The sequence below is a fragment of the Lepus europaeus genome, chromosome 9 (genome assembly GCF_033115175.1).
Source record: "Lepus europaeus isolate LE1 chromosome 9, mLepTim1.pri, whole genome shotgun sequence".
NCBI lineage: Eukaryota > Metazoa > Chordata > Mammalia > Lagomorpha > Leporidae > Lepus > Lepus europaeus.
The window spans coordinates 14,779,952-14,807,593 of NC_084835.1; the positions used below are offsets into that span (position 1 = coordinate 14,779,952).

The following is a 27,642-nucleotide window of genomic DNA, read 5'->3' on the forward strand; positions in this document are numbered from 1 at the left end:
GTGCTTCTCCTGGTCTCCCATGCGGGTGCAAGACCCAAGCACTTGGGCCATCCTCCACTGCACTCCCGGGCCACAGCAGAGAGCTGGCCTGGAAGAGGGGCAACCAGGACAGAATCCGGCGCCCCGACCGGGTCTAGAACCTGGTGTGCCGGCGCCGCAGGCGGAAGATTAGCCTATTGAGCCGCGGTGCCGGCCTATTTGTTTATTTAACAGATAGAGTTAGAGAGACAGAGAGAGAGGTCTTCCTTCTGTTGGTTCAACCCCCAAATGGCCGCTATGGTCGGAGCTTCGCCAATCCGAAGCCAGAAGCCAGGTGCTTCCTCCTGGTCTCCCATGTGGGTGCAGGTGCCCAAGCACTTGGGCTATCTTCCACTGCCTTCCTGGGCCACAGCAGAGAGCTGGACTGGAAGAGGAGCAACCGGGACTAGAGCCCAGTGCCCATATGGAATGCTGGCGCTGCAGGCAGAGGATTAACCAAGTGAGCCACAGCACCGGCCCTCAGGGAATGGTTTTAGCTCCTTGGTTGAATATAAGTTGGTTCTAGATGTTTGGATTAATTTCTAGTGTTTGTATTCTGTTCCATTTGTCTATCCATCTGTTTTTGTAACAGTACCAGGCTGTTTTGATTATAACTGCCTTGTAGCATGTCTTGAAATATGATATTGTGATGCCTCTGGCTTTTTTTTTTTTTTTTTTTTTTTTTGGACAGGCAGAATGGACAGTGAGAGAGAGACAGAGAGAGAGGTCTTCCTTTTTCCATTGGTTCACCCTCCAATGACCGCTGCAGCCTGCGCACTGCGCTGATCCTAAGCCAGAAGCCAGCTGCTTCTCCTGGTCTCCCATGCGGGTGCAGGGACTTGGGCCATCCTCCACTGCACTCCCAGGCCACAGCAGAGCTGGCCTGGAAGAGGGGCAACCAGGACAGAATCTGGTGCCCCAACCGGGACTAGAACCCAGTGTGCCGGCACCGCAGGCGGAGGATTAGCCTATTGAGCTGCGGCGCCGGCCTTTTTTTTTCTTTTTGTATAAGGTTGCTTTAGCTATTCGCAGTATCCTATGTTTCCATATGAATTTGAGCATCATTTTTTCTAGATCTGAGAAGAGTGTACTGTATTTTGATTGTGTCACATTGAATCTGTAAATTGCTCTTGGGAGTATGGATATTTTGATATTGATTGTTCCAATCCATGAACGTGAAATATTTTTCCATTTTTTGTTATCTTCTTCTATTTCTTCAATGTTTCATAATTCTATTCATAGTGGTATTGGACATCTTTGGTTAAATTTATTTTGAGGTATTTGATTTTTATTTTTTTTTTTTTTGTAGCTGTTATGAATGAGATTGATCTTGGAAGTTCTTTGTCAGCCGTGACATTGTCTGTGTATACAATAGTTGTTGATTTTTGTGTGTTGATTTTATATCCTGCTACTTTACCAAACTTCTATGAGTTCCAGTAGTCTCTCAGTGGAGTATTTTGGATCCCCTATACTAACCATTATGTCCTCTGCAAATAGGGATAGTTTGACTTCCTCCTTCCCAATTTGTATCCCTTTTATTTATTTTTTTTCTTGCCTAATGGCTCTGGCTAAAACTTCCAGGACTATATAGAATAGCAGTGGTGAGAGTGGGCATCCCTGTCTGACAGCAGATCTCAGGAGTGCTTCCAACTTTTTGTCATCTGATATGCTGGCTGTGGGTTTTTCATAAATTGCCTTGATAGTGTTGAGGAATGTTCCTTCTATAATGAATTTTTTAGTTTTCATCATGAAAGTGTGTTGTATTTTATCCAATGCTTTCCCTGCGTTTATTGACATAATCATGAGATTTTTGTTCTTCAACTTGTTAATGCAGTTATCACATTGATTGATTTGCGAATGTTGAGCCATCGCTGCATGCCAGGAATAATTCCCACCTTGCCCGTGTGAATGATCTTTCTGATGTGTTTTTGGATTCAATTGACTAGTGTTTTCTTGAGGATTTTTGCATCTATGTTCCTCAGGGAAATTGGTCTGTAGGTCTCTTTTTCTGTTGTGTCTTTTTCAGGTTTAGGAATTAAGATGATGCTGGCATCTTAGAAAGAGCCTGGAAGGATTATCTCCTTTGAATTGTTTGAATAGCTTGAGAAGAGTTGAAGTTAGTTCTTTAAATGTGTGGTAGAATTTATCACTGAAGACATCTGGTCCTGGGCTTTTCTTTGTGGGGAGGGCCTTTATTACTGATTCAGTTTCCCTCTTGGTTATGGTTCTGTTTAGGTTTTCTGTGTCTTCATGGCTCAATTGAGGTAGGTTGTATGTATCTAGGAATCCACCAATTTCTTCTAGGTTTCTTGGTTTGTTGGCATACAACTCTCTGTAGTAATTTCTGATGCCTTTTATTTCTGTGGTGTCTGTTGTTAGATTTACTTTTTCATCTCTAATTTTATTGATTTGAGTCTTTTTGTTTTGTTTAATTTGGTCAATGGTGTATCAGTTTTATTTTTTTTTTTTAAAAAAAACAGCTTTTGTTTCATGCATCTTTTGTATAGGTTTTTTGGTCTCAGTTTTGTTTGATTATTCTCTAATTTTAATTATTTCCTTCTAGTTTTGGCTTTGGTTTGCTGTTGTTTCTCTAGATCCTTGAGATGCATTGATAGCTCATTTATTTGGTGCCTTTCCAATTTCTTGATGTAGGCACCAGTTGCTATAAAGTTTCCTCTTGATGCTACTTTTGCTGTATCCCATAAGTTTTGATAAGTTGTTGTCTTCATTCATTTCCAGAAATTTTTTGATTTCTCTTTTTATTTCTTCAGTGACCCACTGTTCATTCAGGAGCATGTTGTTCAGTCTCCATGTGTTTGCTTATGCTCTAGAGATTCCTGAGTTGTTGATTTCCAGCTTCATTCTATTGTGGTCAGAGAAAATGCATGGTACGATTTTGATTCTTTTGAATTTGCTGAGACTTGCTTTATGGCCTAACCTGCAGTCAATCCTAGAGAAAATTCCTTGCACTGGTGAGAAGAATGTATGTTCTGCATCTATAGGATGAGAAGTTCTATAGATACCTGTTGGGTCCATTTGGGCTATAGTGTCAATCAACTCTGTTGTTTCCTTGCTGACTTTCTTTCTGGTTGATCTGCCCATTGCTGAAAGTGAGGCATTAAAATCCCCTATTACGGGGCTGACTCCATGGTGCAGTAGGTTAATCCTCTGCCTGCGGCACCAGAATCCTATATGGGTGCCAGGTTCTAGTCCTGGCTGCCCCTCTTCCAGTCAAACTCTCTGCTGTAGCCCAGGAAGGCAGTGGAGGATGGCTCAGGTCCTTGGGCCTCTGCACCTGCATGGGAGACCAGGAGGAGGCACCTGGCTCCTGGCTTCTGGCTTTGGATCGGTGCAGCTCTGGCTGTTGTGGCCATCTGGGGAGTGAACCAACGGAAGGAAGATCTTTCTGTCTCTACCTCTCACTGTCTGTAATTCTGCCTCTCAAATAAATAAATAAAATCTTTTAAAAAAAAAATCCCCCATTACTATTGCATGGAAGTCTATGTCTACCTTCAGGTCCATTAACATTTCTTTTAAACTGCCAGGTGCCCTGTAATTAGCTGCATATACATTTATAATAGTTACATTTTCCTGTTGAATTGATCCATTAATCATTGCATAGTGCCCTTCTTTGTCTCTTTCAGCTGTTTTTGTGTTAGTCTATTTAGTCTGATATTAGGATGGCTATACCAGCTCATTTTTGGTTTCTGTTAGCATGGAACATATTTTTACATTCTCTCACTTTAAGTCTGCATGCATCTTTGTTGGTGAGATGTGATTCTTGTAGGCAGCTAATAGATGGGTTTTGTTTTTTAATCCATTCAGCCAGTCTATGTCTTTTAACTGGGGAGTTGAGACCATTTACATTCAAGGTGGCTATTACTAAATAACGACTTGGCCTTGATGTTTTTCCATAAATATTCCTGTTGTTTACTTTGTGTTTCCTTTATACTTTAACTGGGAGATTTTCTGTCTTTACCTTCTTTTGTAGTGTTTGTGTGTGTATCACATCCTTAAACATCTTTAGTAAAGCTAGACAGGCTGAAAAATTCTTTCAATATCTGTTTGTCATAGAAGGTCTTTATTTCACCTTCATTCATAAATGCGAGCTTTGCAGAGTACAGTATTTGGGGTTGACAGTTTTTTTCTCTTAAGGCTTGGACTGTATCTCACCATTCTCTCCTAGCTTGTAGGGTTTCTGATGAGAAGTCCGCTGTGAGTTTAGCTGGAAATCCTCTGCAAGTAACCTGCATTTCTCTCGTGCACATTTTAGAATCTTTTTATGTTTTACTGTAGAGTGTTTGACTACAATGTGTCATGTTGAAAATCTTTTATGGTCATGTCTGTGAGGACACAGATGTCTGTGAGGACTTGGATGTCTTTCTTTCTCCAAATTAGGGAATCTTTCTGCTACTATTTCACTGAAAAGGCCTGCTAATCCATTGTCTTTCCATGCCTTCACAAACTCCTAGGACCTGTATGTTGGGTCACTTGATAGTGTCCTGTAGATCTCCAACAGTGTTTATTAGTTTCCAATTTCTTCTTGTTTTTGGTCTGGCTGTAAAATCTCTAGAGATGGTCTTCTAACACAGATGCTCTTTCGTCTGCTTCACTGAGTCGGTTGTGAAGGCTTTCCACCATGTCCTTTATTTGTTCTGTTGAATTCTTCATTTCCAAGATTTCATTTTTATTTAAGATCTCAGTTTCATAGGAGAAATTTTCTTTCCTGTCATGTACGGATTTCATTAGTTTGTGGATTTTCTTCTGATTCCTTCTAAGTGATCCTGCAATCAATGTTTTGAATTCCATTCCTGCCATTTCTTCAATCTCTTCATCTTCACATTCTAGTAGTGAGGTGTTGTGTTCTGGGGGCGTCATGTTGTCTTCCTTGTTCATGTTTCTTGACTTGCTGCATTTATTATTCAGCATTTGTAGATATTTGTTGGTTTCTTTTTTGGTTTTTGTTGTTTTGTTTTTTCCCCATCATGGCTTTTATCTTTGTACTATGCCTCTGTGGCCTAGTGGTGTGAACAATTTTTCAGTAGTGGGTGCAGTCAGGGAGCTCTGTTTAGTGCTCAAGGGTAAAGGGTGTGTCCAAGGTAACACCTAGGGTGGGCAATATAAATCTCCTTTTTTTTTTTTTTTCCTTTCTTACCAGAGGGGAGGTGTTTTCTGCTTGGTTGGCGTTGTCTCGTGCTCTCATCCTCTCCTTAGCCCCAGTGTGTACTATATTCATCTGTGTTGCCCCAAAAATCACACAAAGGATCCGTGGGGTCCTTGGTGTGAGCATGGATCCCACAGCAATGCCCCTCATCAGGCAGTCAGGGAGCCCTGAGTGTGTGGAGCTGCCCAGTGACTGCCCAAAGTCCCATCCTTGCCCTGCACTCTCCCCCACAGCCAGTGTTTTCACAGCCCCAGCACACAAGCCTCTCACAGTCACGAGCACCCAGCCTCCTGTCAGTTCTCCAAGCTGGACTGGGGCATCTCTGCTCAGCTGCTTGCTGGGCACTGACCCAAGCTGGCACAGATGCTACCTACGTCCAAAATGGTGGCCGCCCTCTCTAAGCTCATTACAAGACGCTGCTGCAGGGGGGTCGGGGAGAGAGAAACGTGTCCCCTTTTCTTCTGCTCTAGGTTGGCAGGTACACTGTCCCCCACAGGGCTCCAAGCTGGCCCACACCAGGCTCTTCCTGCGTCTTTATTGCCAGTGGCTTGGGCTGCTGCAAACTCACCTCACTCTGGCAGGCTGGTCCTGAATTGTGTGTGTCCACGCCCTCCACGTACGTCCACGTTGTCTCTGATTTGTGTGGCATTTCCTCTTCTGTTTTCTCCCCAACTCTTCCCTAAGACTGCACTCTGTCCACTTCTTTGAAATCTGTTTCCCCTCAGACTAGAGCAGTAAGCTCCCTCCCTACTCTTGCATCTTGGATCTCCTCATTCTTTTTTATGTCTGAGTAATATTCCATGATGTGTAGCTACCACATGTTCTCTGTCCATGCATCAGCTGGTGGCAATCTGGGTTAACTTCTTTGCTTTGCTTTTGTGAATGGGGCTTCAAGAAATGGGAGAGTGCAGGATCTCCTTCGTGTGCTAATTGCATTTCCTTTGATACATTCCCAGAAGTGGGAGAGCTGGGGAACGTGGTGGATCTCTTTGTAGTTTTTTGGGGAACTTCCTCGCTGTTTTCTATACTGGTTGTGCTAGGTTTCAGTCCTATCCACAAGGTTGCTTTCTTTCTTTATTTCCTAGAGTTATTTATTTATTTGAATGTTACAGAAAGGCAGAGGCCGAGAGACGTCTTCTATCCACTGGTTCACTGCCTAAATGGATGCAACTGCTAGAGCTGGGCTGATCCGAAGCCAGGAGCCAGGAGCTTCTTCCGGGTCTCCCATGTGGGTGCAGGGTCCCAAGCACCTGGGCCATCCTCCACTGCTTTCCCAGGTCACAGCAGAGAGCTGGGTCGGAAGTGGAGCAGCTGGGACTCGAACTGGCAGCCATACGGGACGCCAGCTCAGCGGGCGGAGGCTTAGCCCACTGCAGCACAGCACCAGCCCCACCCACAGTGTTTTGTTGCCGTTTTTCTACATCCTCACCAGCATTTGTTTTTTGACTTTGGGATGGTAGCCTGTTTTTGCATGGAATGTTCAGTCCATTTCTACTCGAAGCAGTTCATTTTAGGGAAGGCCTGAAGGCTGTTTGCTGTTTGACTTCCACGGCCTCGTAGCCCTGGGGGCCTTCATCCCTGTGCTACTGCCGCCTTCGCTGTTTCATTGCGTTCTGTAGTGAGACGGCTGAACCCCCTTCTCATTGGCTCAGCTGTGTACTGTACCGTGGCTTTAGTTTTTTTTTGTTTGTTTTTGTTTTTGTTTTTTTGACAGGCAGAGTTAGACAATGAGAGAGAGAGAGAGAGAGAGAGAGAGAGAGAGAGAGAGAGAGAAAGGTCTTCCTTCCATTGGTTCAACCCCCAAATGGCCACTACGGCACTGACCCGAAGCCAGGAGCCAGGTGCTTCCTCCTGGTTTCCCATGCGGGTTCAGGGCCCAAGGACTTGGTCCATCCTCCACTGCCCTCCTGGGCCACAGCAGAGAACTGGACTGGAAGAGGAACAATTGGGCCAGAACCAGCACCCCAACCGGGACTAGAACCTGGGGTGCTGGTGCTGGCAATGGCTTTGTTTTTGGTTACTGCGAGGCTTCCTCCTGACACCCAAAAGCAAAAAGCAAAACCAGGCTGACCTGATGTGAATGAGCAGCAGCTAAACCTCAGTTACATAGAAAAGCTGCGTCTCTCTACAGCTCCCCCACCCCCCGCCGCCCCAGGCATCCATGGTGAAAGCTACATCTGCACACGTCGTGGGCCAAAAAGCATAGACTGCTCGTTTTCTGATGTGTTAGTGTCTTCCATCGTGTAGCGAACAACAGTTAGTGCCAGCTTCCGCAGTTGTCCACGGTGTGGACCCGTATCAGGGTCCAGCTTTGTGTTCCTCTCCCGTCCTATGGTTCAGTGTGAAGGCCTCCGTGCACGCAGGCAGGTGCAGCGGTGACAACTCCTAGCTTTGGTTTACCTGCGGCTGTGGCTTGAAGGTCCAGGGCCCTCCATGCTTCACACTGAAACTTGAACTTCAGTGCAGCAGGGGGGGGGGGGGGGGCGCGTTGAGGAGGCGGTGAGGCCAAGGCTGCACCCTCGCAGGGGGATGAGGGACTTCCTGGAAGGGCAGGAGGGCCCAGCGCACGTCCTCCACTGTGCGAGCATGCCACGGGAAGGCACCGTCTTTGTAGAGCTGGCTTTGGATTTGGATTTGGATGTGGTAGTTGGGCATTTTTTTAAGGGGTTACAGGCAACTTTGCAACACTCACATAGGTAGAACTGACCAGAGCAGGCCCCAGCCTTCCTGTTTCCTGATCATTTCTTTCTTTTTTTTTTTTTTTAAGATTTATTATTTATTTAAAAGTCAGAGTTAGACACAGAGAGAAGGAGAAGCAGAGAGAGAGGTCTTCCATCTGCTGGTTCACTCCCCAGTTGGCTACAATGTAAGTAAGCCAGGAGCTTCTTCCGGGTCTCCCACTTGGGTGCAGGGGCCCAAGGACTTGGGCCATCTTCTACTGCTTTCCCAGGCCAGAGCAGAGAGCTGGATCCAAAGTGGAGCGACTGGGATCAATCCGGCTCCCAGATGGGATCTGGCCACAGGAGGCAGCGGCTTTATGCGCCACACCACAGCACCGAGCCCAAACACTCCTTCTTGCCTGTCTTGTCTTTCATATCCCTGATTTTACGGAGCCTTCCTTTGAGGTATCAATCACGTACCGTGGACGTGACCCTGTGACGCGTCCCGCACACTGGTCTAGGTGCACACCTGTCTCTATGGAGCTCACTGTGTGAGAGCTGGGCTCAGGGAGGTGCAGATGCCCAGTGACACAGACACTGGATTCGGATCCTTTCTTTCTCCCTTGCTTTCCTCTCCCCACCAGGGCGTCTGCAGACCGAGGCCTGGGAGGCTGAGGGAGGGTCTGAAGCAGGCCCAGTGAGCCTGAGTAGGAAGTGCTGGCGTGGCTCGGGGCTGCTCCATCCTGGTTGCGTGGGTGCTGCTGGGGAATCAGAGCCCCAGAGACCCCACAGGGTGAGGGGCACAGGTGAGCCTGGATCAGAAGTGGAGCAGCCAGGACTTGAACTGGTGCCCATGTGGGATGCCAGCACTGCAGGTGGCATCTTTACCCTCCACACCACAGCGCTGGCCCCTCCTGACCAATTCTTAAAGGAGGCAGCACCTTAGAAGCAGAGGGGAGCCTTTACTCCACGCTGAACCTGCTGGTGCCTCAGTCTCAGAGTTGGCGGCTCCAGAACCCCTCCAGAAATGCCTGCGGTTGGCGTTCGCTTGGTTCTCACTGTCTTCCAGTTCCCTAGGGCAAGGGACCTGGGGGAGTGTGTGGCTTTCTGCCCGCTGTTTGACGGGCGCTTGGCAGGCTGTGGGTTTCTCAGTTGGCACTTCTTGGCCTTCTATGCCTGACGCCATCAGCCACTGCCCTCAGGCCCCCAGTCTGATGGTGAACTTAGTGGGGAGTGACGACGAACAGTGCCTTCCTCTTCCTCTGTGCTCTGCAGATGGGAACAGTGCGCCCCACGGGGTTTTGGGCGACGGAACTGTGTTGTGGCATCACAGTGCCAGTTGTGCCATCGTTTTGAGACCGATCATTCAGAGGTTAAAGAAACAGGAATGGAGAGTCGGAGTGTAGACGTTAGGAGGTCTTCGGAAGCCAGAAGTTACTGTAGATTTTCAACCAGAAAGGAAGAAGCCATTGAAACACCCTACCGGTGTTCATTTCTCAAAAAAATAAAAATCAGTCTCTGTCACCAATCTAAGCAAAATTGTTTATTGCGGCTGGTGCAGTGGTGCAGCAGGTTAACACGCTGACCTGAAGCGCTGGCATCCCACGTGGGTGACAGTTCAAGACCCGGCTGCTCCACTTCCCATCCAGCTCTCTGCTGTGGCCTGGGAAAGCAGAAGGTGGCCCAAGTCCTTGGGCCCTGCACCCACGTGGGAGACCTAGAGTTCCTGGCTCCTTCATCAGATCAGCCAAGTTCTGGCCGTTGTGGCCATTTGGGGAGTGAACCGGTGGATGGAAGACCTCTCTCTCTCTCTCTCTCTCTCTCTCTGTGTGTGTGTGTGTGTGTGTGTGTCTGCCTCTCCTTTCTCTGTGTAACTCTGACTTTCAAATAAATAAATCTTTAAAACAATTGTTTATTCAAACGCAGAGGTTCATGAGCAAACCCGTGTGGGCCGCCTCCAGCTGTGACTGGTCCATTTCCTGCTCTGACTTCAGAAGGAGCCATTGTCACACTCTAACTCCAATGCCTCCGTGGGGTGTACTGGTGACAGTTCAGTGCGCACATACAATGTGCCTTGATCAGGTCAGGGTGACTGACAGAGGCGTCTCCTCACACAGACATCATTCCTTCCTGCTGAACATGCAGCGTTGTTTCTAGGGGCTGTCTGGAGATACTCAGTGAGTTGTCAGCCACAGTCACCCTGCTGTGCTGCAGAGCAGTGGAAGTTCCCCCTCCTCCCCAGCTGCACCCCCCGGCCCCAGGGACCGTCCCGCCTCCCTGCCCCCCCCCCCCCACACACCTCTCCCAGGCTCTGGGAACCACTGCTCTCTTCCCTACTTCTTCACCTCCGCATGTGAGAACCTGTGCTATTAGTCGTTCTGCTAGGGCTTGTTATTAGATTTATTTTGGGAGCCAGCGCTGTGGGCTAGGAGGTTAAGCCACTGCCTGCAGGGCCAGCATCTCATATGGGCGCTATTCAAGTCCCAGCTGCTCCACTCCCAATCCAGCTCGCTGCTAGTGTGCCTGGGAAAGCAGTGGGCTCCTGCCACCCATGGGGGAGACCAGGAAGGAGTTCCAGGCTCCTGGTTGCAGCCTGGCCTCACCCCAGCCCTGGGTGTTAGGAGCATCTGGGGGATGAACCAGTGGAGGGCAGATCTCTGTCTCTCCCTGTCTGTCTCTCATTCTGTAACTCTGCCTTTCAAGTAAGTAAACAAACCTTGTAAAGATTCTTGTTTGAACGGCAGAGTGACGTCGAGAGGCAGGGGAGACAGACTGAGATTCCATTGGCTGGTTGACTTCCCAGATGGCCACAGTGGCTAGGCCCAGCCAAAGCCTGAAGCCAGCAGCTCCACCAGGTCTCCCACGTGGCCAGCAGGGGCCCGAGGACTTGGATCATCTTCTGCTGCTTTCCCAGGCACATTTGCAAGGAGCCAGATGGGAATGGGAGCAGCTGCGACTGAGACTGGCACTCTGCTGTGGGGTGCTGGCACCCCAAGCCGCTTCACCTGCTGTGCCACCATGCCGGCTCCAGCTGTGCCAGGTTGTTCCCCTGAACACAGTGTCCTCCGGTTCCTTCCAGGTCGCTGCAGATGACCGACTCCATCCCCTTACGGCTGAGTGATGCTCCTTGGCCCCTCTCATTTTCACTCTCCATTCATCCACTGATAGACCCCGGATCCTGCCTCTTTATTACTGTGAACAGTGCTGCGCTGGGCGTGTGCGTGCAGGCGGCTCTTCAACATACTGATTTTCCTTTGTTTTAAGATTATTTATTTGAAAGGCAGAGTTACAGCAAGGGAGAGAGAGAGACAGAGAGAGATATCTTCTGTCCACTGGTTTACTCCTTTAATGGCCACTATGGCTGGGGCTGGGCCGGGCCGAAGCCAGGAACCCAAAGCTTCTCCCACGTGGGTGCAGGGGCCCAAGCACTTGGGCCATCCTCCGCTGCTTTCCCAGGTGCACATGCAGGGAGCTTGATCGGAAGTGGAGCAGCCAGGTCTCGAACCGGTGCCCCATGGGATGCTGGTGTCATGGGTGGAAGCTTTGCCTGCTGTGCCACAACACCAGCCCCAACACAGGGATTTCAGCTCCTTTGGATACATACTGAGCCGTAGGGTAGCTGATTGTGTCGTGGTTCTATCTCTGGGTCTCTCAGCAGTGTCCGCACTGTTTCTCTCGTAGCTGTGCTGATTTCCATGCCCACTGGTGATTCTCTCTCCCCACGTTCTCACCAGCTTTTGTTGTTTACACCTTGTGGTGGTTATTATGGTTTTGATTTGCATTTTTTCACATACACGTTGGCCATCTGTAAATCCTCCTGGCTTTGTCCTTGATGTGTGTTTTTTCCCAACTTTGTTGAAGTCACTTGAGGGAAGATGTGTGGGCGTATTTCTGAGATCTTTGTTCAGATTCATGGATTAGCGTGTTAAGTTTTGTTTTAAAGTTATTTATTTGCAAGGCAGAGTTACAGAGAGGGGAGGTATAGGGAGAGAGAGCGAGGTCTTCCATCCGCTGGTTCACTCCCTAAAGGGCCACAGTGCCCAGGGCTGAGCCAGGCCAGAACCAGCCTTCATCCCGGTCTCCAATGTGGGTGCAGGGGCTTCTCCACGCACCTTAGCAGGGAGTAGCAGGGAGCAAATGGAACAACTGGGACTCTAACCGGCACCCATAAGGGATGCCGGCACTGCAGGTGGTGGTTTAGCCATAACGCCAGCCCTGGTGTGTCTGTTTTTGTGCCACTTCCATGTTGTGTTGGTTTGTCTGAACATATTGTAATGCCTCTCGTTTGTGTTTGTGTGTTTGTGTTTTTTGGCTTAGGATTGCTTTGGCCATTCAGGGTCACTCATGGTTCACACAGCTTACGGCAGGATTTTCCTGTTTCTGGGAGAAGCTCGTTGGTCTTTTCTGAGGAACTGCGGTGGCTTCGTGGTTACCTTGGATACTGTGGACATTTTGACAATGTCCTTCCAGTCCACAAACATGGATGGTCTTTCCTGTGTGTGTGTGTGTGTGTGTGTGTGGTTTTTTATTTGAAAGGCAGAGTTAGAGAGATCTCCTGGTTCACTCCCCAAATGACTGCAACAGCCAGGACCAGGCCAGGCTGAAGCCAGGAGCTCCACCCAGTTCTCCCATGTGGGTGCAGGGGCCCACGCACTTAAGCCATCCTCAGCTGCTTGCCCAGATGCATTAGCAGGGAGTTGGATTGGAAGTGTAGCAGCCTGGACTTGAACCGGCGCCCAAGTGGCCAGCACTGCAGGCAGCGCCTTAACCCCCTGTGCCACAGCGCTGCCTAATATGTTTTTACTTTAAAGACAGAGAAATCACTCTTCCGTCCACTGGTTTACTCCCCATGTGGCCTCTTCCCAGCACAGATCTCGGATGTGCTGACTCTTGGAGCTTTTGTGCGTGATGTAACCTCCAGGGAGACTCTCTGGGTTCACACTTCTCACTTAGCATCATGTTTTCAAGGTCCATCTGCGCAGTAGCATGAATCAGGACTCATTTCCTTTTATGACCGGGTAACTCTCCATTGTGTGGGTGGAGCACACTATTTTTCCATCAACCGGTGGAAACGGGGCTGTTGGCACTTTTAGCGATTACCAGTAATGATGCTGTGACGTCCGTATTTCAGTTCTGTTAAAAATTTCTTCCAGGGGCCAGCACCATAGCTGGTTAACTTCCACTTCCATCCCGTATTGGAGTGTGGGTTTGAGTCCCAGCTACTAGGCTTCCAGTCCGGCTCCTTAGTAAATGCCGGGGAAGCAGCAGCAGATGGTTCGACTGCTTGGGCCCCTGCCACCCACAGGGGGCCCCCTTGTGGAGTTTGGCCCAGCCTCGGGTGTTGGGGCCGTGTAGGGAGAGAATCGGCAGATAGACAATCTCCCCCTTCTCCTCTTTCTCCCTCTCTCCCTGCTCCTCTGTCCCCTCTTTATTTGAAAATCAGTTTCCATCTCCTAGGAACTCTCCAAGTGTTTGCCACAGCCAGAGCTGGGCCACTGTGAAACCAGGAGCTCCCTGTGGTTCTGCCTGGGGAGCCAGGACCCGCGTATTGCACCGTCACATGTTGTCTGTTGGAGCGCGTGTTAGCAGGAAGGTGGAATCGGAGGTGGAGCAGCAGGGACTCAGACCAGGGCGCTGGACTGTGGCCGTGCCAGGCAGTGATGGAGGCGCTGTGTCACATGCCTGCCCCCGTGTCTCGGTGTCCGTTCTTTGGGGTGGATACCTGGTGGTAGACTTGTAGGTCACCTAGTCACCACGTATAACTTTTTACAGATGGCCGTCCTGTCTTCCACAGTAGCTGCCCCATTTGCATTCCCACCAGCCACGTGGGAGGGTTCTGCTTTGTCTTCCTCACCGTCACTTGGCAGTACCCATTTTAGACAGGGGTTCCATTTGCCATGATGGCCAGGTTGAAGCCAGGACCAAGAACTCCACCGAGATGGTGTCCCCGTGGGTAGCAGGGATGCAGGTGCTTTGGGCGTCACCTGCTGACTTCCTGGCACATTAGCAGGAAGCTGGATCAGAATACAGACTAGCCGGACTCAGACCAGCACTGACACGGGGGGCGGGGTCCCCAGTGGTGGCTGAATCTACTGTGCCACAACACCTGCCCAAGGTCCCAGCTGGAGGGTGACTGGGCAGGGAGTGAGGAGTGGGGTCGGGCTGGGAACCCACATCCCCTGGCCTCTGTGTCTCCCCTTTGTTCCTTTTGGTCAAGGCACAGGAAATAGATTTTCCTTTGCCCATGAACTTGAAGTCGCCCCATGACCTCGCAGCTTTGTGGCAATGACAGCAGAGACGGGGATCCCGGGGAAAGTGCGCTCCTGGGAGCTTCCTGCCTCTCGTGGTCCAGGGCCAGGTGGGCACGTGCAGGCTCTGTTCAGGGTCTTCCCCGTGGTCGGTAGGAGAGGAGACGGGCACACAGGGGAGTGATCCACCGAGGCCTTGACCTCAAAGCACACCTGCCAGGTCCTGGGCTCAGGCTGTGCTCACTTGCTGCGCTGCCCACAGGCCTCTGCTTCCCCATCTGGGAAGCCCCTTGGAGTGCAGGTTTTCTGGGGTTCTTCCAAGCAGCCTGTCTCCCAGAGGCGGCAAAACTGAGGGCCTCCTATAGCCCAGAAACACATGGATGCAAGGGGGGACCCATCCTGGGGACCACTGGGGGCTCGGCTCACACCTATGGTAGCATTTGGAGAACAGAGGCTGTGGGCAGGATTGGGGTGCCGAGGTCACCACGTCACTTGGGGTCCACAGAACTCAGCCCTGTGCACACTGTAGACCTTGAGGCACACGAGCCCCTCTGCCAGCCGGGGGCCACCCCCAGCTCTGGGGGTCTCAGGGCTGCCATCTGATCACATTTTGCAGCGACTTTTTTTTTTTTTAAAGATTTGTTTATTGATTTGAATGTCAGAGTTACACAGAGAAGAGGCAGAGAGAGAGAGAGATCCTCCATTTGCCAGTGCACTCCGCAGTTGGCTACAACGGCCGGAGCTGCGCTGATCCGAAGCCAGGAGCTTCTTCCGGGTCTCTTACGCGGGTGCAGGGGCCCAAGGACTTGGGCCATCACCACTGCCTTCCCAGGCCACAGCAGAGAGCTGGATCAGAAGTAGAGCAGCCGGGACTTGAACCTATGCCCCAGCGGCTTTACCAGCTAAGCCACAGTGCTGGCTCCTGAAGTGACTCGAGGCAGGCCCATCAGGGAGGCACACGTGGCCCGGCCTTCAGCTGGGGAGGACAGTGCAGGGTTCTCGCAATCCCGGTCTGACTCAGAGCCGTGGGCTGTCCTTGCTGCCTGGGGCCTGCAGGCGGTCCTGCCTCTGACCCGTGCCCTCTGTAGTGGGCTCCGGCTCGCCCTGGGTCTGGAGAAACACTTTGCATTAACTGAGACCCCAGGCTGCCCACAGCAGGGCAGGTCACTAAGTCAGAGGCATCGCTGCCGAGGAGAGCCACGGCCGGGCGTGCATGAAGGGGAGCTGTGTCAGCAGAGCCTGGGGTCTCCCCGTCCCGGGTCCTAGTTCCTGCTGCGTGTTGGAAGGGTGTTGGTGACAGCCCAGGATGGACAGAAATGACCCCGGGCATGCCTGCAGAAGCAAACAGTGCAGTGGGAATCACAGTGTATCAGGATTATTTCCGGTGCTGAGGTCACGGGCGCTGTGCTTGTCGGCCTCCCTGTTCGGCTGTGAAAAGTGTGTCCTCTGGCTGTGCCTGCGCCCGTGACTCCCGTGCAGGGTGTGGGTGACGACTGGGTGAGGCTGGGTTGACGCAGGTGCCCTTGTTTCATGCCTGACGTGGCTCTCTGCGGGTGGCTTGTCAACACTCCAGGGACAGCTCGTGCTGATGGCTTTAGAGGCTCGTGGGGTGGAAAGTGCGGCCGCCTCATCGCGAGAGTATGGGCGAGCCGGGCTTCCTTAACTGCTGCTTCGAGGCTGCGGTGGAGGCATCACCCATAGGAAGCTGGGAGGTGTCGCTGGGGGGAGACTCGGAGACGCTCCTTCACCTTGGCTTGCACACCACGCTGCTGCCTGCTGCTCCCTCCTGAGGGCCGGCTGGCGCTCAGCCAGTTTCCAGTGCGCCCCCAGAGGCAGGCACAGAGCACAGGCCCGTGGAGCGTCCGTGTGCAGGCAGTTCAGCGCTCCCCGGGGCGGCGTGTGCCAGGTTTTCCCTGGGGGTCAGTGGTCGGCAGGGAGAGGCGATGTTGCCGGCTGTCGCCGTGACCTCAACCAGTGCACGGTGGCAGTGGGGCTCTCTGGGGAGGGCCCTCTTCTTCCCTTTTTATATCACAACTTCGTATTGTAAAATACTTGTCGGTGGTAGATGCTGGAGTTTGCTGTTGGTTTTTTGGGGGGTTGGCAGGTGTAGTGAAGATACAAGCTCTCCTGTGGTTTGCAGACTGGTCTTAGGTTTGTGAGAAGGTGAGCGGTCAGACGGCCTAGACTGTGGTCTGGGGTCAGCAGGAACGTCTGCCTCACAGGTTGTGAAGTTCACGCCGCGCTCCTGCAGCCTCCGGTCGCTACAGCCTGTGTGCCTGGCACGCTTCCATTCAGCACATAGCGCATCCTGCACCATCACCACCAGGTGGCGCTACCTGTGTGTGGGAGCTGCTCCTCTTCTAGATGCCAAGCCTCGAGCTGAACTCGACAGTATCTCCACCCAGCGACACCCACGGTGCGGACGTGGACAGAAACAGGCTGTGATCCTGCCCAGCAAGGTAGGGGGACGCCTGTGTGGGTGCAGAGGGGCGTCCCAGGAAGACCGGACTGGGAGCGTGGGGCTGCTTGGAGAAGGTGCAGTCTTAGGTGGGTTTTTGAAGCACAGGGGTTGAGGCAGAGGTGGAGAAGGCTCAGAGGAGCGGAAGGCCATGGCCAGGGTGGGAACCACAGGCGGTCAGTGGGGTGAGAAAGGCTCTGAGGCGTGGCCTCCCCTCTGGGAACCGATTGGGCTCCGGCGACTTCCCCCGGGGCTCCTGCAGGTGTTCAGTCAGGGCTGTCTGGCAGTGTGTGAGCAAGGAGCTGCTGCTCTGCGAGGTCTCCTGTCCCCGCCCCGGCTGCACCCTTCTCATCTGTAAGGTCAGTGGCCCGTGCGAGCCCAGCTGCACTGCTGTGGGCCCCTGCTGACACCCCACCCAGCACTCCTTGTCCTGGAGATGCCGAGGGCCCAGCAGTGGCCCCTCGAAGCCCGGAGCTGGCTGTGTCCTTACAGCAGTCCCTCTGTCCTGCTCTGTGCAGGACGAGCCCTGTGTACTTACTCTGTAACTGCTACCCTCCGTGATGTGGAGTCACCAATGCAGAGTTCGGTGAGCGGGTACCAGGCAGGGGCAGTGGGGCCACAGAGATGGGCTCAGGATGCTGGGTTCTGGTGGGACAGCACTGCTGCTTGAGGATGCTGTGATCCAACGGGAGACGGAGGTGAGCGTCTTCCCAGAGGGGCCGGAGTCTCAGGAAGCTCCCGCATCTGGCCCTTGGGGACAGAAAGGACTCTGTCCTGGGGCTACGGGAGGGCAGTGTGGCTGAGGGCAGAGCAACACCACGGCAGGCCCAGACAGGACTTTCTGTCCAGCTCCGGGTGAACAACAACAAAAAGGAAGTTGCGGGAGCAGTGGATGGGTTGGAGCAGGTGCGGGTGTAGATGGTGGGTAGCAAGGCCAGAACAGTGGCCAATCGGTGGAGGGCCTTGACTGACAAGCCCAGGAGTAACAGTTCTTTTTAAGATTGATTTATTTGAAAGAGTTACACAGAGAAGAGGAGGCAGAGAAAGAGAATGGTCTTCTCTCTTGCTGGTTCACTCCCGAATTGGCTGCAACGGCTGGAGCTGCGCTGATCTGAAGCCAGGAGCTTCCTCTGGGTCTTCCCATGAGGGTGCGGGGGCATGAGGGTGCGGGGGCCCAAGGACTTGGGCCATCTTCTCCTTTCCCAGGCCAGAGCAGAGAGCTGGATCAGAAGTGGAGCAGTCAGGACGCGAACTGGTGCTCACGTGGGATGCCAGCAACACAGGGGCTGGCTTCGTGCCCTGTGCTGCATCGCCACCCCCTGGCCCCGCAGGGAGTTACTTTAGTTGTATTTGGGATTTGCTAAGTTCTCTGGGGACTGATCCAGGCTCCAACTTGGGATGAGACGAAAGAGCAGGGCCACGGGGTGTTCAGGATGCAGGTCCATAGACCACGGGCGGGTTGGAACCCAAACGCCTGACCGGGTTGTGAGAGGCACCTCCGACTTTGGGCATTGAATCCTGGCTCCAGGAAGTGAGCCATGGTGTAGGCTGTCAGGTCACACATGCAGGACTGCAGGGGCCCCTGCTGGGGTACCCTCTGACCTCCCTGCTCTTTCCCCAGGGCAACAAGGAGACTCTGGCGCTAGCTTGTCCTGAAGACACAGCATCCTAGCCTCCACGGTCAAGTAGGTGTCATGGGCACTGTCTGCCTGCAGGGGGTGGCCTGGGGCAGCAGGAGCAAGGTCCGCCTACCTGGGGAGAGGCCTGGGGCAGGGCCAGGTGTCAGCGGCCAGGGCAGGTGGGTGGGGGCCTGGAAAGCCAGGTTCAGAGCGTGGCCCTCACCTGGGAGTGAGAGGTGGGGAAGCTGGTTTTTCAGAAGCTGAGGAGGGGGCTGTGTCTCTCGAGCAGGTGCCAGGCCCGGAGGTCAAGGTGAGACTGGTGTCTTTGCTGCTGCTGCTTCTGTTCACCTTTCCTGTCATCCCAGGGGCAAACAGGAAGTCAGTGCTGGTGCCAAGTACCGGTAGCCGAGAGCGTTTTGTAGACTGTGTAACGGGGAGGCCATTCAGGAAGCCAGCCGCTGCTGTGCACCCTCGGGAGGGAGCACCTGTGGGCTCCTGGAGGAGGTTAGGGGACCTAGCTGATGGCCGGAAGCTGCACCCTCCAACCTGGCAGGAGCACGGAGCTGCAGGGGCCCCAGGGGAACTTGTTGGGGGCCTCAGGGCATGGACTGCAGACCCTCTGCAGTGAAGCTTTGGAGCTTCCGGGGTCAAACTGTGGGGGCCTTGGAGCTGTGCACCCTGGTCCTGCACTGAGCGGTTCCCAGGGATGTATTCCCCTCCCGGGTCCCAGACAGGATAGGAGAGGGACTGTCAGCTTGGGCAAGGTACCCTGCATGTCTCCAGTGCCCTCTTGCATAGGGGTGAGATCAACGTGGGGCCCTGGGCTCTGTACTGTCTGTGGGGGATGGAGCCAGGCTGAGTTTAATGCCCTCTTTCACAGGACAAGGCGAGCAAATTTGAGAACAGGTACCCTGGCTGGACTCCTGCGAGCTGCGGCTCCACTGTAGCAGAGTGAGCCGGCCTCCCTGGGGAGCAGGCCTAGAACAGAAAGCTCAGGTCCTGCGGGAGTGAGGCTGGGGTGGCTGTGTGAGCCTGGCCCCGAGGCGGCTGCTCTGTGGGTGGGAATCCCTGCGAGGTGAGTGCTTTCCCAGGCACCGGGAGGAGCCTGATGGGTGGGGCTGTTAGCGAGGAGGAGGACAGGGTCTACACTCAGCCCCGGTTGTGGGCCTTGGTCTTTTGGAGAGAGACAGAGACAGACAGGTCTTCTCTCCTGGGTCACTCCCTAAATGACAGCAACAGCTGGAGCTGGGCCCATCTGAAGCCAGGAACTTCTGTTCTCCCAGGTGGGTACAGGGGCCCAAGCACTTGGGCTGTTTGCTGTGGCTTTCCCAGGCCCTTAGCAGGGAGCTGGATTGGAAGTAGAGCAGCTGGGCCACAAACTGGTGCCCACAGGGGCTGCTGGTGCCACAGGTGGCGGCTGTAACCTACTGGCCCCCGGGCCTTGTGCGTGGCTCCTGCCCAAACCTACCAGATCCCGAGCAGGGCAGACAGAAGGCAGCTGGGGGCCAGCTTCCTGGAAGCTGAGGGAGAAGGCTTTATCGGCTCCACTTGACCTAGGAACCAAAGGAGGCTGGAGGCTCGGCCAGGATGGGGCCCGGGAGGGAGTGCGCCTGCACCCTGAACCTTACGTGGAGGACCGCCTGGTGCTGAAAAGGGTGGCCAGCACCCTCACCAACCGGAGCATCGTGACGGCTGTGCTGCTCCGGGCCAGCCCCGCCGTCGGCAGAGGACTCTGGCACCGCAGGTGGAGGTGAGTCTCACTCGGCCTCACGTCGCTGCTTTCCCTGCGGGCTTTGTCCTGTTGCACACTGATGATGCTGAGGGGTAGAGAAGTGCTGGGACCATCGGGTGGTGTGGTCCCAAGTCCTGGGAGGCAGGGACTACACGCATCGGGGCTGACACTGCGGGCCAGCATGTGGGCCGTGGAAGCTCATTGCCAGAGCCTTGTGGGCTTGTCTGAGCTGAACAGCTGTACGTGGGGCTGCCCGATGCCAAGCTGCTGGGGAGGGGGAGCCGTTTCTGGGGCCTGCCTAGAGTGAGGCCTAGGACTGCGTCAAGCGGGGGCTTCCCTGCCAGACAGGCACACGTACGTGCAGGTGGAGCCCCGCATGTGCAGTCCCAGGTGCTGGTGTCTGCCCAGGGAAGAGTCAGGAAGGCGGGCTCCTACTGTACCAGATTCTGGACACAGCACCGGCGTCCTGCTCCGCCCCACACTCCTGTTCTCTGCAGCCGTGTGTGGCCTCGGCGCTCAAGGACACGGGACCCTGGGGATGCCTTCCGTGTGGCTGTGCGGCACGGCCTCTTCCCCAGCTACGGGCCCCGCCTTTGAGCTGAGCGGTCCGAGTCTCCTCTGACCCCTCGTCCGGCAGACCTGCAGGGAACAGAGGCTCTGATCAGTGTCCCCACAGCCTCCAGTGACAGAGGAGGGGCCTGGATGCATGAGAGGGCTGCAGCCCCCACCCCGCCCGAGGCCAGCAGGACCTGGGATGCGGGGGAGGCTGAGCAGACGGTTTCTCCTCCAGTCCACGTGCCTCTTGTCCTTCCAGCCCGGGTTCTCAGAGAACAGGAGGAGGGGTCCCCTGAGACTGCCCATGGCCCTTCTGTGACCCACTTCCTCCTCCCTGGCCGCTGCTCCAGAACACCGGAGTCACACAGTGGCCCAGCAGGTCCCGTCTGTGCCCACCCACTAGACAAGATGCCCTGAGGGAGGGACGGCACCCCCCGCTGCTGCCAGACCAGGGCCCTCCCCGCCACCCCGCCCTCCCCTGGCAGAGGTGGAGTGGTTCAGATCAGCTCAGGTTGACCCGGGTCCAGGCCGCACCCAAGGACTGGGCTTTCTCCTGGCTCGAGGGAGCCTCTGCTGGGTGTGACTGCAGGCCCAGCTTCCAGACCGTGGAACTGGATCCTGGGGACAGTTTAGAAGCCACAGCAGTGGGAACCGGGGCTGGCGGGGTTTCAGGCATGAGAACCCCTTCTGTGAGGCCACACCTCTGTGAGCAACAACTTGTCCACTGTGTGCTTACCGTTCAGACTCCTAACGGGCACCAGGAACAGCTGAGGGAGAGAAAACATCACCGTGGGAGCAGAGCCTTTGGGCTTGTGCCGTTCTCATCCCAGGGGTTCAGCCCCAGCCTCTCACGCCTGAGAGCCTGACCCTGAGGACTCCCCTGTGGGGGTGGTGGCTTCCTGGTCCTCGGTCTGAGCACTGGGGGGCAGGGAGCCAGGCCCGGGTCACCTGAGCTCTCGCCTTGGATCAGGACACTGCTGCCTGGAGCACACCAGCGTCTCCCTTTCCGGCCTGGGCTCTTTGTTCCTTTGCAAGGAGGTGGCTGGTGGCACCAGCCGGGAACAGAGGCGGCGTGGGAGGCCCGGCCAGCACTGTCCTCCCTCATGTCCTCGGGAGACAGGTTTTAGCCGGTGGTGCCTCCCCGGGCTGCTGTAGAACATCCCCCAGGGCGGCAGACCTCACCGTCTCAAGCTCTAACTGTTCTTCCTTCTCCCAGTCTGCTTCCTGCACCATCTCCGAAGAGTGAGCGCATGGACGTAGGACGCCGACCCGGCCCGCACCCCAGCTCCCTCCTCAGGCCTGCAGTGAGCACAGCCTCTCCTGGCCCCCTGCCCACAGGACTCACCTGGGCAGTGCCTGGAAGGTGCTGTGTGGTTCACAGAGTGTCCCCTGTCACGTGAGCAGCGACAGCAACTTGCAGAGGGGCAGGCAGTGGGACCGCGGTGGGGAGGGGGCAGCTCCTTGTTTTCCCGGCTCCGACTCGGGGTCCTGCGAGAGGAGACGTGGATGGCAGCCTCGCCTTTGCCCTAAAGATTCTGAACACTGGGTTACTGTGTTCTTTCTGCCAGAGGTTTTATTTTAACTTGTTTTAAAAAAAGTAAATGTTGGGAGGGCTGGTATGGGGGAGGAACCGCTATAATCCAAAGTTGTGCTTATGAAATTTAAATAAAAGCCTTCTATTAAAAAACATAAATGCTGATAATAAATGTGATCTGGTAGACAAAGATTTCAAAGCCTGGGACCCTCCAAGGGCATTGGCCGTGGAAACCAGCCCGGTCCTCCTCCCGTCTTGAGTCGGCCATCAAGTCTCCCGAACAGAAACGCCCAGGCTGGATGGCTTCCCTAGTGAGTTCTTCCAAACTTCGAAGGAAGAACACACACCAGATCCCCTGAAACAAAGACTAGAACGAACCCAAGCAAAAAAACCCTGACGGAGAGAAACCTCCAAACGCATTCTGAGTCCAGCAGGGCCTTGATGCCCAGACTAGACAAGGACACGAAACAAACCAGGCGAGCATCACTGGTGACATAGATGGAAAGATTCTCCACAAACACACCAGCCAATCACAGGCAAGACCGTGTCTGGAGCATCCCCGGGTCAAGGGGGATCTCACCCATGGGTGCAGCGATGGCTCAGCGTTCACAAACCAGTGCGATTCATGTGCAGCGCCACCAGAACGGAGGATAAAAATCCTAGAATCATCTCGGTAGACATAGAAAAAGCATTCAGTACAATTCCTCATGCGTTCATGAAAAACCTGAACAAATTACAGGGGCAACATCATAGTGAATGGGAAAAAGCTTAACGCATTTCCTGTAAGATCTGGACCCAGACAATGAGGTCCACTCTACCTTTCTTATTCAGTATAGCACTGGAGTCTTGCAACAGTTAAGCAACGTAAATAGATGAGATGCCAACAGACAGGAGAGGAAGAAGTAGAAGTGTTCCTGTTTGCAGTTGATTTGATTGTATAGACAGAAAACCTTAAAAACTCCCCAATGACTCCGAACTGATAAATTCAGTAATGCTGCGGGACACAAATCAGCACAAAAAGTCTGCAACTTCTTTTAAAGATTTATTTATTTATTGCAAAGGCAGAGTTACAGAGAGGCACAGAGAGAGAGCAAGATCTTCCATCTGCTGGTCACTCCCCAAATGGCGTGACAGCAAGAGCTGGGCTGATCCAAAGCCAGGAGCTTCGCCCAGGTCTTCCACGCTGGTGCTTGGGTCCCTGCGCCCATGTGACAGAGACCCAAAAGAAACTCCTGGCTTCGGATAGCCCAGCTCCCGCTGTTGGTGGCCATTTAGGGAGTGAACCAGCAGATCGAAGACCTTTCTGTCACTCCCTCTCTCTGCAACTCTGCCTCCCCAATACCTAGAAAAGTTCTTAAAAAAACAAACTGTTCACACTACTCAAAGCTATTTACACGCTCCGTGCAGTCCCCATTGAGATGCCAGTGCATTTTTCACACAAGAAGCGAAAACAGCCCTAAAGCTCATGGAAGCAAACACACCCTGAACGACTCAAGCAACCTGCAAGACCTGCTACAGGGCGGTTACCAATACCAGTACCAGGCTGCTTAGTGCGACACACACCGGGCCCACGTGCTGCCGCGGGCGGAGCTGCTGCTTCCAATGCTGACATCCCGTATCAGAGCGCCTGTCTGGATCAGAGCTACTTCGCTTCTCAGCTCCCTAATGTGCCAGGGAAGGCAGCAAAAGGGGCTCCGATACCTGGGCCCCTGCCTCCCCACGAGTGACCAGGATCGAGTTCCTCGCTTCAACCTGATCCAGCCCCAGTTGTGGGCATTTTGGAGTAAACCAGCAGATGGAACAAATATTTACCCCTGACCTCCGCCTTTCAAATTAGTAAGAAACCAAACTAAACAGTACATAAACCAGCGGAGCAGACCACAGTCCCTGGAAACGAACCTCCGCCTCTAAAACCAACTCATTTTCCACAAAACAAAGCGCAGTCTTAGAGTGCTCCTGGGCAGAGTGGACAGGATACAGGTGACGGCTCCGGGCCCCCTCTCTTGCCCTACTCAAGCATCAGTTCAGAATGGACCGAGTACGAACCCGTGAGCTCTGAAAGTATGAGACTACTCAGGACAGACAGAAGCCCCTTGGCTGCCATCATAGGTGACAACATTTTCAATATAAAATTTCAAAGCAAACAAAAGCAACAATAGAAATTGGGACTTTTAATCAGACTTCTGCACGGCCGACAACAGCTAACTGGCTGAGATGGTATTTGCAGACGATGCATTTGACAAAGGATTGATATCCACAATATACAAAGAACTAAGAAGAAAAAGCCCAGTTAAGAAATGGGCAAATGATCTCAATGGACAGTTCTCAAAGAAAAATGGCCAACAAACAGGAAAAAAAGTTTCATTACCAGGGAAATGCAAATCCAAACTGCCCTGAGATGCCGTCTCACTACAGTTAGCGTGGCTGTTCACAGAAACACACACAGTACTGGTGAGGATGTGGAACACAGGGGCTGCTAGGAGTGCAGACCGTGGTCATTACGTGGGACAATCTGGAGACCGTAGCGCACATTACAGTTGCCCTGCCCTGGGAGCCTGTATTCCACTTCTGGGCAACCATCTGAAGGAAGAGAAACTCGTGCACCAGAGGCGGCCCCGGCCCCACGCCCACCGCAGCGCTGTTTCCGAGGGTCGGCACACGGCACCATCCGGGCCCAGCGATGAGGAATGCGGAGCAGGACTGGCTCTGGACACGGGGCTGTTGTTCACCCATGAAACACGGAAGGCAGACGTTCACAGAACGCCACTGTGCAAGCGATAAAAGCCAGACAGGAAAACGCTGCGATCCGTTCTTAGATGCAGACATTTTTAGAGAGATCTTAGAACACTGATAGTAGGGGCTGGCAAGGGGGGCAGTGAGGAGAGAGATTTGGTAACAGCAAAATAGTTAGATCAAAGAAGCAAGTTCTAGTCTTCGACAGTGGGCTGACTTGTTTCCAAGAACGTATTCTGTACTGGGTGAAGAACCGGAACAGGGCCAGCGCCGCGGCTCAATGGGCAAATCCTCCACCTGCGGCGCCGGCACACCGGGTTCTAGTCCCAGTCGGGGCGCTGGATTCTGTCCCGGTTGCCCCTCTTCCAGGCCAGCTCTCTGCTGTGGCCTGGGAAGGCAGTGGAGGATGGCCCAAGTCCTTGGGCCCTGCACCCGCATGGGAGACCGGGGGAGGCTCCTGGCTCCCGGCTTCGGATCAGTGCGGTGCGCCAGCCACAGCGGCCATTGGAGGGTGAACCAACGGAAAAGGAAGACCTTTCTCTCTTTCTCTCACTGTCCACTCTGCCTGTCCCCCCCCCCCAAAAAAAAAAAAAAAAACTGGAAGAGGAGCGGACAGGCTTCCTGGCATTGCTGACTGCCAGATTGGATCACGTTGTGCTGCACAGACAGGTTGAAACGTTGCCTTTCAAAATGGACAAGTATTTCCTTTTCTTCACCTTTCAAAATTAAAAAAGTACAGATACTGCATAATGGAATTCTAAATGGTGTTCAAGGAACCTACAGTATGGCTAGAAAAAGAAAAGCTACAAGAGCAGAGAACAGTATTAGAATGACAGAACGCACTAAATGTATACGCTGTGCTGTGAGGAGGGACCCAGGGAGCCCAGGTCAAGATGCCAGGGCACAAGCCGTATCCCGGGACGTGACGACAGTGGGAAAGGAAAGGCCATCTCGGGTCGTCACATGCCGGACGTTGCCCTCTGGGCTGACACAGCTGAGTGCCATGAACTGAATGACAGGACGGACGCTTAGTGGTCACAGTTCTGTGTCTAGGAGTCAGCCGTGAGGCTGGGCCTTCCCTCTGCAGGTGCTAGGGCAGGGCCTGTCCCGCTCCCGTCTCCTAGGAGCCCCAGACAGCCCCGGCTGTGGCAGCAGAAGTCCAAGTTCATGGCTCTCTCCCTGTCTCTGCGCATCTCCTGGCCTCTGTGCACATCTGTGTCTGTCCAGATCCCCTTTTCCTAAGGACTGGAGTCACACTGGGTAGGGCCCAGCCCAGGCTCATTTTACCTTGGCTGTATCTAAAGGATTCTTTCTTTTCTTTTTTTAAAAAATATTTATTTATGTGAAATGCAGAGTTACAGAGATGCAGAGGCAGGAGAGAGAGAGAGAGAGAGAGGTCTTCCACTTGCTGGTTCACTCCCCAGTTGGCTGCAATGGCCGGAACTGCACCACAGCAGAGCTGGATCAGAAGTGGAAGTGGAGCAGCCGCAACTTGGACCGGTGCCCATATGGGATGCTGGTGCCACAGGTGGCGGCTTCACCGGCTAAGCCACAGCGCCAGCCCCCTAAGGATTCTCTTTCCCAACAAGATCACGTTCTCAAGTACTGGGGGTTCTGTGCTCAGGGTACCTTTTCAGGGGGGAACGTAATTCAGTCCACGATTATAACCTTACACTGACAACATTGTACAGATGGAAGACAAAAGTGATTAGGATTCTGGAATGTACAGAAATAGTGATTATCAAAGGGTAGGCAGAAGGAGGTTTGTGGTGATAGAGTATTTCTGTATCACAAATAGTTATTCATCTACAAATGATACAAAAGAGCACAGAATTCCACACAGTGGGACAGTATCCATCTCTTGACTAGGATATTGTACACATAGCCACAGGGAGAAGAGGGTGACGGTTCTGTATGGGACCTCTGTCCTATCTCTGAAATTTCCCATGGATCTGTATTTTCAATAAAGATGTATGTGTGGCCATTCATTACAACACAATTTAGAAGAGTCCCCTTCTCTGGAAAGAAGAGGCAAGGTGACACAGAAGAATCCAGAGAACAATGCCTTCAGAATGCTGAAAGAATGATTTCAACCTGGAATCTTCTACCCAAATTACCAAGAATAAAGGAACAGTAAAGACACTTAGAGATGTATGAAGTCCCAGGAAAACCCCTCTGTGGGTCTCTTTCTAAGAAGCGACCTGAAGATGTACTCCATTGAAACCACAGAGGGCGACAAAGCCTCCAGGAGTCAGGAATTCCACCGGGGGGAGGAAGAATAAACTCCCAGAGAAAGAGCAGAGCCGACCCTGACGGACCAAAGGCGTTCATCTAGCCGGGCACTACGGCTGTGATGGAAGCCCCGGGGCTCCTAGGGAGGCTGGGGTCCTCCATTTGTGGAGCCCCTGGCATAGATGACACACCTCGCTCTTGGTCCTTCCTGCTCTCAGCAACTTAACCTCTCCTAGCTCATTGCAGGATCCTAAATGGTAAAATGCAGCCAGCGCTGTGGCCTAGTAGGCTAAGCCTCTGCCTGCAGCCCCGGCTTCCCACATGGGCTCTGGTTCGTGTCCTGGCTGCCCCTCTTCCAATCCAGCTCTCTGCTAATGGCCTAGGAAGGCAGTGGAAGATGGGCCAAGTGTTTGGGCCCCTGCACCCACGTGGAAGACCTGGAAGAAGCTCCTGGTTCTTGGCCTTGGATGAGCCCAGCTCTGGCCATTGTGGCCATTTGGGGAGTGAACCAGTGGATGGGAGACCTCTCTGTCTCTCCCTCTCTCTGTAACTCTGCCTCTCAAATTAATCAACAAAATCTTAACAACAACAACTACAACACGCATATGAGAGTCACATTCATCACTAGGGCCATAGGGAGTCGTAACAGGCAGCTGGGCGGGAGGAGGATCCCTTCATCAGCTGGCCTG

General features: G+C 53.2%; 1 protein-coding gene across 4 annotated transcripts in view; it reads left to right on the forward strand.

The window, feature by feature from the left end:
- SLC41A3 (solute carrier family 41 member 3) overlaps window positions 1-22,122 on the forward strand; it is a 78,448-nt gene extending 56,326 nt beyond the window's left edge. Inside the window, exons 11-15 of one of the 4 annotated variants that reach the window (XM_062200591.1) lie at window positions 16,313-16,549; window positions 18,170-18,233; window positions 19,048-19,118; window positions 19,725-19,917; window positions 21,671-22,122. The gene's annotated coding sequence lies outside the window, so the exon portion shown is untranslated. Of the gene's footprint in view, window positions 1-16,312; window positions 16,550-17,759; window positions 17,844-18,169; window positions 18,234-19,047; window positions 19,119-19,724; window positions 19,918-21,670 lie in introns of those variants that run through there. The other 3 variants (XM_062200592.1, XM_062200595.1, XM_062200593.1) reach the window with 3 other exon arrangements.
- The last annotated feature ends 5,520 nt before the right edge of the window (window positions 22,123-27,642 follow it).